Raw genomic sequence first — 14,402 nt, 5'->3', positions numbered from 1 at the left:
AGGACAAATAAAATTAGCAGTAATTAGATAAAAATAATATGGCACCATGAAAGACTGATAGTGCTGAAAGCAGAGAAGAAACTGTGGATAGTCTTACCTCAGGGGTTTTAAAAAGTGGTGATTTAACAAATCCAACTGTAATATGCGCCAAGACATCAAAGCCAAAAATAACCTGCAAATTGCACATCACCTTAAAAAAAGCCCATTTAATCAAAAACAATCTCCTTAACTAAACTCGGAGACTGGTTTCAGTCAAGACCCCATGCCATCCATCCAAGGCTTTGTTTGGTAGGGCAGTCCACTGGGATGTACCTTGCACAGTACGTATCCCTGTGCCATGGTGAATGACCTGCTGTCCATGGCCCTTCTGCTCCCTGGTCTCTCCCACAGCCCAGGGCTGGGCAACACTTCCCAGTGGCAATAGCAAAGAGAATGGCAAAAGAATTCTCCTTTTTCCATCCTTCAAAAAGAGGTAGTGCCTCCAGGTCTCTCAGAGAGTCATGCTGTTGGACTCTCTCAATGTCAGCAAACAGCTCACCTACTACAAAGAGCAACTGTTAGAAATGGGGCAAGAAAATTGAGGTGATGATGTAACTGAAGACATCCTTAATCCTGCTTTCTTACCTATGTAGGATTTGGTTTTCTGACTTCAGTGTTGTTCCATCATAGCTCAACACATAAAAAGGTCCTCTTCACAGTTTCAAAGATATGAACAATTCCTTACCAGCCCATGAGAGGTAAGAAAGAGCTCATCCTCAGAGGCTGCAGATTCATGCCCTGATCCTGGGATGTTTGTTCATTGACTCAGGAAAGGTAGCCTGAAAGATTTCCTAGCTTTAATCTGAGTCACACCTCCCGTTAGACACAGCAACATGGCGGAGTGAAAAGCTGGTGTAGAAGGGAGATGGAGGATTGCCAGGACGGTGAGATATCGAGTAAGTTTAGCTACACACACTTCTTATTTGTGTTGCTGTAGTCCTTGGAGGCCTAGCTGTAGTTCAGCACACCGTTCTACAAAGTTCTTGTTGGTTCTCCTCCTTTGTTTTACATTTGCTTTGAGATAACAGGTAATTGCATGGGAAATAGAAGCTGGGCAAGAGACCAGCCACGAGGTTTTGCTCTCAAAGGCTACCCAGAAAAAGCAAGGCATTTCCATGGATAAGTACATGCCAGACATCCCATCAGGATCATGTTTAATCAGTCAACAGTGATGACCCCCCTAAAAATTGCCCTTTGCCTTAGATAAGACATATCTGCTCTGATAACCTCAGTATTTGCCTTATTCGAGATATTTCCTATAACGAGTACAATGAACTACATTCTATTTGTTTAAGCAAAATTATTTTTGTAGGGAATGGCCGGCACTGTAACTCAGATGCTCACAGGTGCTCTTGGATATCGGACGGTCACAGTGATGTCCTGCTTCAAACAGGACATTCCTTGAAGGGCTGTGGTGACCTGTCCCCATCCCCTTCCCCTTGGGCAGCACTGGGGCAGTGAGCACCAGAGATTCAAGGATCTTCCCACCTATGGCCCCCACAAAGCCTACCCAGATGTTTGCTACAGCCCAGCTTACCACGGAGAGGCTGAGCAAGGCTTCAGTGTTCTCAGCATCTTCTTTCAGTTCTCAAACAAGCTTTTCCCTGGTTTTCAGGTTATTTGGAGGCTCTGCCCTAGGAGAAGGTGGTAGGAAGGGGAAGGCAGTGGGTGAGGGTGCATCTGGGTCCTTGGTCTGATGGACATGGAGGTGGGCTGGAGCACACGTGGCTGGGAAGGACTAGGTCATGGCCCCAGCTGGGAAGCTGGTGCTCCACTTGGTCTTTCTTAACAAGTAAAGCAAGAGGTTGAATGTGGGAGACATTTCTGTACAAGCCAAGAGACGGAGAAAACGTTAGGGAAGGAAAGTGGAGCAGGTAATCCACCAAAAGCAAGGCATGCTTTCACCATCAACAAAATTTCTGCAAAAGAATAGGCAGAGACTATAACTTTTTCCCTGTAGTGTCTAACTATATCTATCTATCTACATGTGTGTATGTGTGTGTCTATGTCAAATCCCCCAGCCCAGGCATGGTATGCTGACCACTCAATTGAATCTGTGAGGAACATTATACAGACCTACAGACCCAGGAATGACAAGGATTTTACAAGGGGCATATACACACAGGACCCTGAAGCCTAATAAGGAAACTCTTTACCATTTGTTTAAAGACTACATAATTTATGTTTTTCATCATCTCACAGAAGAGAGGAGGTTGTTTACTTTGATTTGTTGATGCAGCAATTTTAAACATACTGTATGGTATGTGGAGTCTATCTGGAAAAAAATACACCTTATTGATTGTGGTGTAACCAGGCCAAAAGCCATAGCACATAAGGAAAAAAACTGCCTGTGCGTGATAGAGAGTGTACAACTGCTCCTGTTATGCACCAGCACTATTTACACAATGTTTGTGATCAATGCCACCTTGCAGGAAGAATTATGGGAAAAGTAAGAGGAAAGGTTCAGAACACCAGGTTTGAAGTGTGTCACGGAGGCAGGAGGAGGGAGAGGTGCCTGCCGAGTCACCAGGGGATGCAGGGCTCCCAAAAGCAGCGGGTGAGGCTCGAGCCCTCGGAGGCAGGTAGCTGCAAGACCAGAGGAACAACAGCAAGGCAATTCCACGGAAAATCTGCAGTGATAAATTGTTTGCTCTTAATATAAGCAGGTTCATAAACCAATCTGATCCCTGAAGCTTGAGAGAGACCAGATACCAGCAAGCACATTTCCAGCTGCAGAGCTGGCAGGACTCGTACCTGGGATCCTGACCCAGGTACAGCGTCACATCGCGCTTCGACCAGGTTGGATTCCTCACGATGTCCTCACTAGGTAACCTGGCACTGTCACGCACAGCGAGGCTCTTGGGGATAAAATAAGCTTTGGTTTTGTAATCACAGGTAGTGCTGTGCCTTGGGTGCGCACCCCATCCACCTCTCGGTCCTACAGCAAGGAGCCCAAAGCCCCTCCTTTTGCTCCAGTGTCCTTGCATCATCTGTTGTTTTCATTTGCAATACACAAGTGCGCTGACGATTGTGAGTGGGGACAGCAGACCTTCAATTCTTCAAACTTTTTACAAGAAAAGAGTGCACTTTGCCTAATATGGGCTGCTCCCTGGGCTCTTTGCTTACATCTATAGTTTTAAACAGAAGGAGTGGGTTTTTGCTGGTGGCTTTTATTCCCTCCTTGCTCTCATTTGTTTTACTGTAAGAAAAACGAAGCCACGTAGTCTCACTTCTTTGTGCAAAGGGTTTGCCTCCAGGTAACGGGCAAGAAGTAAAAATGTAAGTTCGATAGTGCATTTTCATAGACCTGATAAGCAAACGGCAGATATACACTGAAAAAACAGATTCTGCCTTGAGCTCCTGAGTCAAATTGAAGTAGGTGGGCTAAGAGAAAAAAAAAAAAGAAGAAGAAAAAAAAAAAAAGATCTAATTCAAACTTCTTCCTTTGTTTATAGAAAGTGCTTTTTCCATCCTGAATGCTCTTAACATAAATTGTTACTTTGTTTGGTTGGTGGTTTTTTTTGCTCGTCTTTTATGTTTATATTTTAATGCAGCTGGGAATTTATTGGCAATATCTCTTATCAGAACTTCTTGCGTTGTGTCAAAATGTTTATAGAGGCATTCTGTAAGGACAGAAAAAATAACTTCATAGTGTAGGGATGATTTGCTATCCTGAAGCTTAACTTTTTATTAGAGGTTACGAAATCAAGATATCAGACAACAAATGGCTAGAATGGACCAGGAAAATCCTTTCCTTATCTCTTCCTCTCCTTTTTCTGCTGAGATTTTTTTTTTTTTTTTTTTTTTTTTTTTTTTTAAAATGCAGTTTTAGTTCCATTGAAGCATCTTGGCATTCCTCAGGAAGACCTCAATTTCTTTTACAGAATATAGAAAGGCTTTTATATGTGAAAATTACTGTTTCTGCTAGCAAAAACGTCTAAGCAGAAATGTTTCAACCAAATTTACTAATGGTAGTGTGCTCTCTGTTCCTATCTATTAATAGGATATATTCCAGTCAGTACTTGAAATTAAATAGACAGCTATTAATACAAGGTAGTTTCAGCCTCTGAATTTTTATGTTCATATCATTCCCTTTGAATTCTCTTTGTTCATGCAACGATCTTCATTTCTGCATTTGAGGGAGGCACTGGGTTTACCTCCAACATCCATTTGCACTGGAAACATAATAAAATGCAAACAGCATCAACAGCATCTCACCTTGGTTTGCAATATAGCAATAATCAGGTGCTTGTTATAAATACAGATATGACCTGCTGTGTCTCCACAGTGCATTAGGTTAAACAGCAGCAGCTCAAGGAGCACCAGGCAGCATGAGGAAGAAGATGCCACCAGCCAGTCGTCTCTTCTGGAGACTGAGAAGCCTGAAGGTGTCATCTCCGTGACTTGGGATGGTGTCCTGGGTGCCAAAGCAGTAGGGGGTGGTGTGACACCCTGCCTGAATGCATCAGCCCAGGCTAGCCACCCACCTCCAGGCTCCTTAGCTCCATCCATGCTGAGTTTCACCCAAACCAACCCTTCCCACCCCTCCCTGCCAGCAACTCGCTCCTGCCCTGCTCCACCAGCATGGCCATCAGGGCCTGGTGAGGACAAGTGTTGGAGATCAGACTCAGCTGTGGAGAAAGAACACTTTTTCTTGTCTCCCTCCCTGTGTTGTTTTGAGTCTCCTGGGCTGGCTTACAGCGATGCCACACAGGCAGGTAGGTGGCAGGAGGGACGAGGTGAGGAGAGGTGCGGGGACGCCAAGGGCCTGCAGCACTCCTGGGCAGGGCACTTCACCCGCTGTGTCTCGGCACAGGTGGCCAGAGCAGCTTCTGGTAAAGCAGAGCCCAACTGCCTCCAGTGGGCTCTTGATTAAGCCATTATGCCTGTGACTAATTACTTAAATATCTGCTTTGCTTCTTATGTTCTCTTAAGAGGCTCCTGCTCTGGAGCTGACTCATGAGCGAGCAGGTGTTGCTGGCACAGGCAGCAGGTGCTCAGTTTCTACCCCTACCCAGGCCCACAGCCCCCATGCACCTCCTCCCACCATGGGGTGAGAGCTCATCCCCAGCCTTTGGGTCCCCGTCAGGTCCTGGAGGCAAGCGTGACCCACTCCTGTTGCACACCCGAGCCACACGTGGGGCTACTTCTCCCTCACAAACTCCTTTGGACGGGCACTGTCCCACCTCCTCTTCCACAGCCACCACATGTCCTCCGTGGTGCTCCAGGGCCTGACAGGAGGCACATTCAGGTCTGCCTGACTGTGTGGCAGACTGCTGGGAGGCTCAGGGACAATTCAGCATGGACCTGTCCTGCTGCTACTGCTGCCAACTGGAATGAGGCTCTGAAGGAGCTCACAACACCCAAAGACCAGCTCAGGTGAAAACCAGCAATTTGATTGCTTGTTACACCTCTCAATGATGAAGAAAGGGTTTTGCAAAGTACAAGGGAGTCTGCAGTCAGGAAACAAAGCATTTCCATCCAGAACCTGCTTCATCATTTCCGTGATGTGCCTAATTGTGAAGACATCTCCATTTTCAGCATTGAGCACTGCATGGAAGGGGTTATGGTATCAGGGCTGAGGATAGGGTAGGCCTGTGAACAAATCGGTCAGCTGCAGGACAGGCAAGAGAACCGGGTTTCACTGCAGCTGTTACAGCACTGACAAATGAATCTGCCCTCTTAACCAAGTCAGCCTTTCTTAAGGAAATGACAGAAGGGGCCAAACTCACACAGTGCTGCAATGCAATAATCACTGGAGCACTTGTTTGAAAATTGCAGGTCTTGCATTATCGGAGAGCAGAATAATTTGGCAGCCTCGGCCCTGTGTATGCAGCTCGCTCCATGCACCAAGGCAAGGCAGGGGCTCCAGAGCCGAACCTCACTTCGTATTTAGGGAGAGGTCAAGGAGAAAACCGAGGGAGGAGGTTGCATTTCCTTAAGTGAGGCATGGGTAAGGAGATCTTGGCTGCTGTGCTGTCACAGGGTGTACCCTCCGCCTTCTTGCAAAGCCCTGCCATGATGAGGACGTGATTTGGGGTGCCATGGGAGAAGAGGGCAGATGACCACTTGTTGTGTGCACTTTCTTCTCATCATCATTCCCTTGGTGGCCCACGTGTCTCATCCCCATGTGGCAGCGCTGTCCATCTCTGCAGAAGACAAGGACAGGTTGTGGAAGCAACAAATGCTGCCCAAACAGATTCCTGATTGCTCCACTTGGGTGCTGGATTTGACCTGCTGGGGTCAAAATGTGACAACCCAACTGCTTCCCATGCCGTGCTGCAGCTCAAGAGCTGCAGCTGCTCCGGAGCCCCCGCCAGCAGCTTGCCAGCCTTGCTCTGCCCTCCCAGCTATCCCTGCAGCAGGGCAAAACGTCGCCGCAGAGAGCTCTGCAGCTGAAAGAGCAATTGCCTGTCTGCAAGGACCTCACACCACGTTATTAACGTTTTGTGGCAAGAAAAACATCACTGGGAAAGACTTTCCTCCCCAGCGCAGGGGCACGGCTGCGCTCTGCATCGGGGCTGCGCTGAGCCAGCCAGCGGATCTATACAATTTCCAGACCCGTTCCTTGCTTGTCCTTAGCCTCGGAGAGCAGATGCAGCACCACTGAGCTCATTCCTGCTTTTCCTTCCATATTAGGCAGACCCCTAAGTGTCATGCCCTTCGCAGAGCTAACATGATCTCCAGATAGCAGCAGATGGCACTCGACGGCTTGTGTTGTGTCCGCGATGCCTCGCGCACGTTTCACCCTTCTCCGGGGCTTCAATTCCCACCCCTAGCATCGTGCCCCACTGCGTCCTCCCTTGGGGTACTGGTGCTGGAGCGTGCCCTGTCTCGTGTTTGAAGATACCCGGCTGCTGCCTGTCCACACAGGCTCCCAGTGAGTGGGTACCACTTGGATTGTGCTACTGATGCTGTGGAGAAATGGTGCCCCAACCTTCCCCTTCCAACCTTCCCCGTGACCAAACTGTAAGAAAGGCAGCAGAGTGACTGAAAGATGACATCTATCCTTTGCTCGCCTTGGCCTCTGCTGGAGCCTCCTCCTCCCTCCTGCACCGCCGGGCTGCAGTGGGGTGAGCTCATCCACTCGCAGAGGGTCAGCCCTCACCAACCCACCTGGTGCTCATGCTGCTAAATATACCGAGGGTGAGTGGCACCGGCAAGCACATCTAATTGTTGTGCAGGAGATTTCTACAGTAGATGTCTCGTGATGATTTACCACGGTAGTCATTTGAGAGAAGGAGCATGCAGAGGATAAAAGCCTTGGAGATGCCTTACAGGCACTTGTCTGTACCAAGTGAAACTCGTACAGAAACTCATCCTGGGAGCAGTTGGATTTTGAGCCATTGCGAATGTTTGAAATATCTACACAACATATTTATCTTAGCTTGTGGCTTTAGCACTTAGCGTGTTCTGCAGTCTGTAACCACAGTGCGAGGCTTCTGCCTCTGCCTGGCAGAAGAAATGGCCTGGTGATCACTTTTGTGTGATTAATGTAACCAAACAAGTGTGTGCACAAAAGGGGGCAAGGCATTGCTCGTGCGACCCCGCCAACCTGGCAGTCAGTCTGGATCAGGAGTGATGATGATTTATTTGCTGGTGGGCAGACAGACGAAATGTGCTTTAATGCACAGAGAAGCGACTTAACACCAGGCATGCAAAAACAAGGGGTTGATTTCACGTGGCTGATTCCTACAAATGAGTCCATCATTTTGGCACTTGGTATAAACCAAAAGATTGGAAACAATGGGTGTGCTTGATAACAAAGAGTAGATTACATGGGTCATCTTCTTGGGCTGAAACCCCTCTGCCGATGTGGTTCATCCTTATTCCCCAGCTGCTCCAGGACCCATCCCTCATGCAGGACCATGGCATAGGCCAGCAGCATAGCTCCCTGTGCCTCCTTTGCAGGCCCTGCCAGCCCCCACCATCCTCTGACTTTGTACTCTCATCTCTGAGGGCTTCTTCCCTCAACACCCATTTCTTCAGAGCCTGGGCAAAGCATCGCTGCTACCTGCTGAAACTCTGTCTTCCCCAACTATTGGGTGGCACCCCAAGGCCTTCCCGTCTGTTGGGGAGGTCGTTTCACATCTCTGACTACACCATCCGTAACATCTGCAAGGCTAACTTCAATGTGTGTGCTGTGCGAGGAGGAATAAACTCAGATTTGGGACAGTACTCAGACATTCGCGCTTTCCCCTCCCATCACAGAGCAGCCTTTGCAGCTAAGGGAAGAAGGTGTGCACTTAGCTCATAAAAATAAACAGTGTTCTCTGCTGCATTCCTGGACGTAATGTTTGCAGATCTGATATTCACTTGTGCCGCTCCGGCAAGCATTAGTTGGCTCAAATACTAAATATTTACATAGTGTGTGTCACGTGCAGACTGCGAGGAGGGAAAGCATCATTGCTCCCACTTACAGGGGAGTTAAGTGACTTGTCCATGGTTTCTCTGGAAAGACCCTAGCAGGACCTACAAGTGAGCAGAGCCCTGGGCACAGGGCCACTCTCTTGCCCGGGGATCTTGGGAGCTGCTGTTTCAGGGGAAGGAGCAATAAGGAATTCAACACGGGCAGCTGGGTAAAGCTTCGAGTGCCCCATGGAAAACCAAACCTCTGCGGGCACCGTGGCATCACAGAGACACACAGCTTAATTTCACGCAGGACGTGGTGCCAGAGCGTTTGAAGAAGCAGCAGCTGCCCCCTAACTCTAGAAATGATGTGGACTTCTGAGAAAACTCATCTCTTCCAGGCGGCGTGGCAAACAAATTGTTGCTCTTTCTGTTGACAACAAGCCATAAATTATCCTGTTATATAAAAGGGACCAGCAGCCTGAGGAGCTGTGCCCCAGCCACATAGCAGGGGGCTTGTTTTAGCAGGGAGGGGCAAAATCCTCGTGTTTAGGGGAGATGCCCCCAGTTTACCCAGGTTGCTGCCCAGCAGCCTGCTGGCCTTCTATAGGTTTCTACAGTAAAGGTCACATAGATGGCTTGAGGATAACTCACCCCCTTTGCTGCATGTCATGCGAATGGAGCTGAAAGTCTCTCAGGACTGCTCGTCTCCTGCATGTTTATTTTATTCAGTGGTATCATGTCAGTGTGTCTGCCTAAATATAGCTTCTGTGAAGAGCATTTCTAAGTTTCCTGTTACAGTTTCACTCGCAGTTACCTTACAGTAAATGGAGGAAAATCAATGTAATCTCCATTACATGCCACATCTAAATGTGCGTTGCTGGAAATTCTGCCCGGATTGATTTTCTTCTCATGGAAACTGTGCGTCCTGTCTGCCCCCCACTTTTTTTTTTTTTTTTTTTAATTGGAATAAACCACAATTTTATCATTTAAAAACCTTCACTCTCCTTTGATGTACTGTGCAGATAAGTCTCTGGTAGGAACTGACAGCACAGAAACCATGGAGTCCCTGGACAGGGTTGCAACTGCAAAGCCCGGATCAATTGACTCCGTGTGGCATTTGGACATGACCATTTCAGCAGCTTCTACAGAGTAAATTGAGCAGAAGGGTCAAATTCAAGGTAATCTCTGAATAGCAATCATTACCCCAGAGCTTGCTTTTGTTCTTTACAGACTAGATGATCCCACAAGTTGCAAGAAAATGATTGCTTTAAGAATAAATTCCCTTCGCCGTGGTGTTTAAACACAGCTCTTTTACCCATCCCTCCAGTGACATGGATCTACAGATACACAGAAAAAATACTATTATCATATCCCTGCGGTGTCAGTGTCAGTCAGTCTCCAGTAAACAATCAGGGCTATAAAATGATCCAACAGATGTTCTGCTGGAGAGGAGTAGTCCGAAATAGAAAGTCTAAAAATACACCCGCAGGGCCAAATCACACCCTCGCTTTTCTGCCAGGCTCTGCCATTTCTGGCCCACAGTTGGCTCCCGGGCTCCCAGCGTAGGCAGTGCCGCGGCCACCAGCACACGCTGGGCAGGGGCAGGACGGGGGGACATGGCTACCTGGGGCCCAGCGGTGGCCACCACAGGGACCGTCATGGTCCCAAGCCTGTGCCTTTCAGGTTTAGTGCTCTTATTATTTGCCCCTCGAATACCTCAGTAATCCAACACCAGGGGCTCTGCCTGTGCTAACAGACTTTCAGAAATGGTGCGTGTTGGTATATATACTTTAAAGACGTGGACTTGAGGTAGAATTTAATGCCCGGAGGGGTGCTGTTGGTCTGTGTGATAAGCAAAGTGTCGCAGTCTCAGCTGTTGTAGGTAGGGAAGTGAACGGGTTATGGCAGATGAGGATCAAGGCACGTGCAGCTGACAGCTCTGTGTTGCTTGTGGTAAACTGGGGCCAGACCTGGGGCTCCTGCACTCCTGTTGTGGGTCCCCAGTCCCTGCATCCAGCAGGGATCTTTCATCAAGAGATTTCTTTTCTTTTTTCCTTGCTTCTACAGTCTGAGCCAAAAGGATAGCGCAGGGCCTGCAGGGGGGTTAAGAAGCAGCTCTAGATAATAATATCTATTAAAACCTGCAGACAAGTGCAGGATTGTTTTGTATTTCTTTGAAAGAAGAGACCTAGAAGGTGGCTCAGGGATATCTACTTTGCAGAGAAGAGTGCTGCAGGCAGGAGGACCCCAAAGAGGGACCGTACAGACCAGTGACCACAAGGTCCTTGGGGGTTTGTTGCAGCAAATGAGGAGCAGGTGACACCAGTCATTTTGGCCTCCGGTTGTGCTGTGATCCTATCAGACCTCGTGAGCCAAACAAGATGAGGCCACAGCAGCAGCTGGCTGGGAGATTTCCAGGAAAAAGCAGCAAGCAAGCAGTCTTTACAATCCTGCCCTCATAAACCCGACACTCTGCTCAGATCATTTCCTGTGTGAGGAAATGTGGGCATTTTAGGCATAAAAGACCAAAATCTGGGGTCAGCACAAAGACCTCTAACCCAGCCCAGCTCTGTGGCTGGAAGTAGCATTTCCCAGTTCTGCCAGTGGTGATTATTTGGTTGTTGAGAGGTTCTGTCTTCTGCTTGGCCTACCGCTGTGTCTTCTGCTCAGACTACCACAGAACAGCACTGCATGGACCTGACCCAGTGCTTGAGCAGAAACACAGCCTGCACAGACAGAAAGGAGGGACTGGATCAGAGGATGGGGGAGAAGCATAAAAAGATGCTGGGAGAGGGTAAAACATTCTGATCTCCAAAGGCGTGCAGTCACCTTGATAAGAAGCAGCGATGGCTGGGGAAGCCCCAGCAGCTTCCCTCAGTGCTGGCCTGCTGGCAAGGGACGGTGTGGAGGATGCCTGCAGCTGGCACCAGGGATATCCCCATGCCCCAGGCTGGGCCTCCTGTCCCTAAGCTTGGAATGAAATGGGACCCAGAGGCTCAGCAGCTCTCTGCAGGCCTTGCCCCAGCAAATGCTGACTCTGTTCCACAACATTAGCAGACAATTTGACGGGGTCACAACGTCCCCGCTTCCATATTCCCTTTGCCAGGTGGTGAACGTGGTTGTGTCAGCTCAGAGACAGAACCACGGGATGCCATCTCTGTGTGGCCATACAGAAGCAACCAAAGCCATGGAGGTGGCTTTGCAAGGGTCCTGTTCTAGAAGGCGATGCCCAGAAGTGTCCCGTGGCACGTCTCAACTGCCCACATCCACCTTCCTGAGACGTACGCACTCAGCACTGGCTAGGATACTCATCTTCCAGTGTGGAGGAAAATAATAAAACCAGAGCAAGTTTCAGGGGTTGCCTGGCCTGTGTGCATTGTTTTCTGAAATGACATAAGCATCTCTATTTTTTCACTGATTAATTCTTGCTCCCTGTGCTGTTGTTTTTTTCCAGTTTTACAGAGACTTCAGGCTAAACTCAGTTACTCTAGCAAGAATGCTTATTGCTTCAGCTTCCCGACATGGGTTAAAATCAGTAATGTTAAAGTTTATTTTAAACACTTTAATTTATCAAAGCAATTTTCTCAGCATTCCAGCCTGCTGTCAGTTTTTTCAATGTTATTTGCAATGCATTAGGTGTAGTAAAAGAGTGTTTCACAATCCCATTTGCTTTGAAAGCCCTTTCTAGCAAACCCTGCAATGAGGATATAATTCATTTGATGACCTTGGTTGAAAACAAACACAGGCCCCAAGGTGCAGCATGTGCAAAGGAGCTGATACACTCACAGGTTTTGTTAAAACAAAGTTTTTGTGCGTCGCTGTCTTGCTGAAGCTGGCTGGCCTTGTGTACACCCAGCAGCACAGCTGTTGCTAGCTGGGAAACCAGCTATTTCTTTGGCTCATTTTGAAACCATGAAATATATTTATGCTTTTAAATAAAGCCCTCGCCTGGTAAATTGCTCTGCCCATGAGCCGATGTTTGCAAACGCATTATGCCATTATCAGCTGAATAAATGCATGTGCAAAGTTGCTCAAGTGCAGAACCTGAAAGGGATGACCAGACATTTTTACAGGTGGGAAGAATTTGGAGGAGGCAAGCTGGGTGAATAAATTTGATGCATAAGCTCTGCAGGTAAGTTCTGTAATGAGAGGGCAGTTGGGTTTTGCATGCGTGGCATCCTCCTGTGCTGCAGACCAGCTCGAGAGGTGCAAAATAAGGTTTAGGAAGCTGATTCACAGCTGCTGCAGACTGACCGCTGCCATGGAAGTTGAAGCCATACAGGGAGCAGGTTGTGAAATATCCCCCCACTTCTGAAAATCAGGTCAGCTCTCGGGTGCCGACTGTGGCATTAAAAGTCTAATTTTAGGCTCTTGGCTTCTGAAAGCATCCCTGTACATGCTCAGCTCCTCTGCCAAGCTTCTGCAGGCTGGAGGGGAAATTTGCATCAGGGAGGTTTTACTGTCTGCACAACGAGTTGGGAATAAGAAAATAAGATGCAGCAACACATGCAAAAGAGGCAGAATTGGTTATTTTGTTTCTCAGCACAGTTTTGGGGCCAAACCCCTCCTTGCTGCAGGCTGCCACTGTGTCCTGGACCAGGAGTCCAAGAGCTAGGAGCTGCATGTGGAAACCAAGCCGAAGCCCAGCTCGCATGCAGACTTGGTGTGAGCAGCATGAGGTGCTGCTGGCCCTGATGTCCCATCCTCATCTGCTGCATGTTGGGAGGGAGCTGGGGCTGCAGAAAAAGTGAGGTGGGAGCAGGAAAGGATGATGGTGGCTGCTGTGAAGGAGGGGCGGCTACTTGCCACCCTGCACCCTCGCTTTCACATACAGAGCTGATACTCTGAGCTGACCCCCGGGTTATCTGAGGATGCAGATTAGCTAAGTACTTGTTTGCAAAGGACAGTTCTTTTACAGTGGTGTGAGTTATCTGCGATGCAGGCTATATGCATGAAAATACAATACCTTGAGCTCCTCAATTCAAAGCACTGTGATGTGATAGTGAGATACATATTATAGGGTCTTAAATCATGTCTACAGCACTGATTACAAATCCCATAGTCCTGCCTCAGCATGCACCAGGATCAGGGCCAGACCTGGAAAAGATTCTTTGGAGATGGACAATTCAAGTGCTCCAAATTCCTGCTCAGACTCTGGGCGAGGCTTTTGCTTAGGTGCTACCTTCATTTTCCCTCTCCAAACCTTCCAGCTTGGAGGAAACCTTTGTCACTGGCAGAGGAGGCTCTGCAGATATCTGGGACACAGTTGTGATACCCAGCCACTGCCACCCCTGCATTTGTTTTCACCAAGGGACTTCTGCCTCTCCCATGATTGTGGAGGCTCAGCCTGCAGCTGAGCTACCTCCTGAGCTGATCTTCAGAGGACGTGATTTTTAATATTACCGTAATATATAAATGGCCATATTACTTTGCCATAAGCTCTGCTCTTCTGTGTTGTTTCTGGGGTGAAATCCATGGGATGCTTGAGGCAACTGCTCCAAGAGGATCCAGAGAGAGCAGGTAAGGAAAGTGCTGTAGGCAACAGAACTGATCTATGGAGAGAAGTTAAGCAGCCCTGCTGAGCCCTCCCATGGGGACACCAACACAGACCCACACACGGGGATTGCTTTCAGCAGCTGCGTTTTCAGAGATGTGTTTCTAATGGAGAGCAAAGCACTCAAATTTGAATATAGTTATTTTCCTTAAGCGTCTCTGAGAAAACCCAAAATGTCTGAGGCTCAATACTGCTAAAGACATGCTCTTTTTTAAACAAGCCTTTCTTGAAGAAGCCTCAGTTGGTGTGCTGAAGATGAATGTAGATAGGGAAGCTAATTAGTTTGCAACCCACAGCTACGAATATCAAACATGGGGAGAAGGTGGCTGTTTCACCCAACTCTGCAGCTCTAAAAAGGAAATAATGGACATGCATTGCAACCAAGGATTACTGGGGTAGCCTCAAGCCAGCGTTGCTGATAAGCAGTGGGGTTTTAGGGCAGGAAGACAACATTTCG

This window comes from Aythya fuligula, chromosome 5, assembly GCF_009819795.1.
Source record: "Aythya fuligula isolate bAytFul2 chromosome 5, bAytFul2.pri, whole genome shotgun sequence".
Lineage (NCBI taxonomy): Eukaryota > Metazoa > Chordata > Aves > Anseriformes > Anatidae > Aythya > Aythya fuligula.
This window is presented reverse-complemented; position numbering follows the sequence as displayed.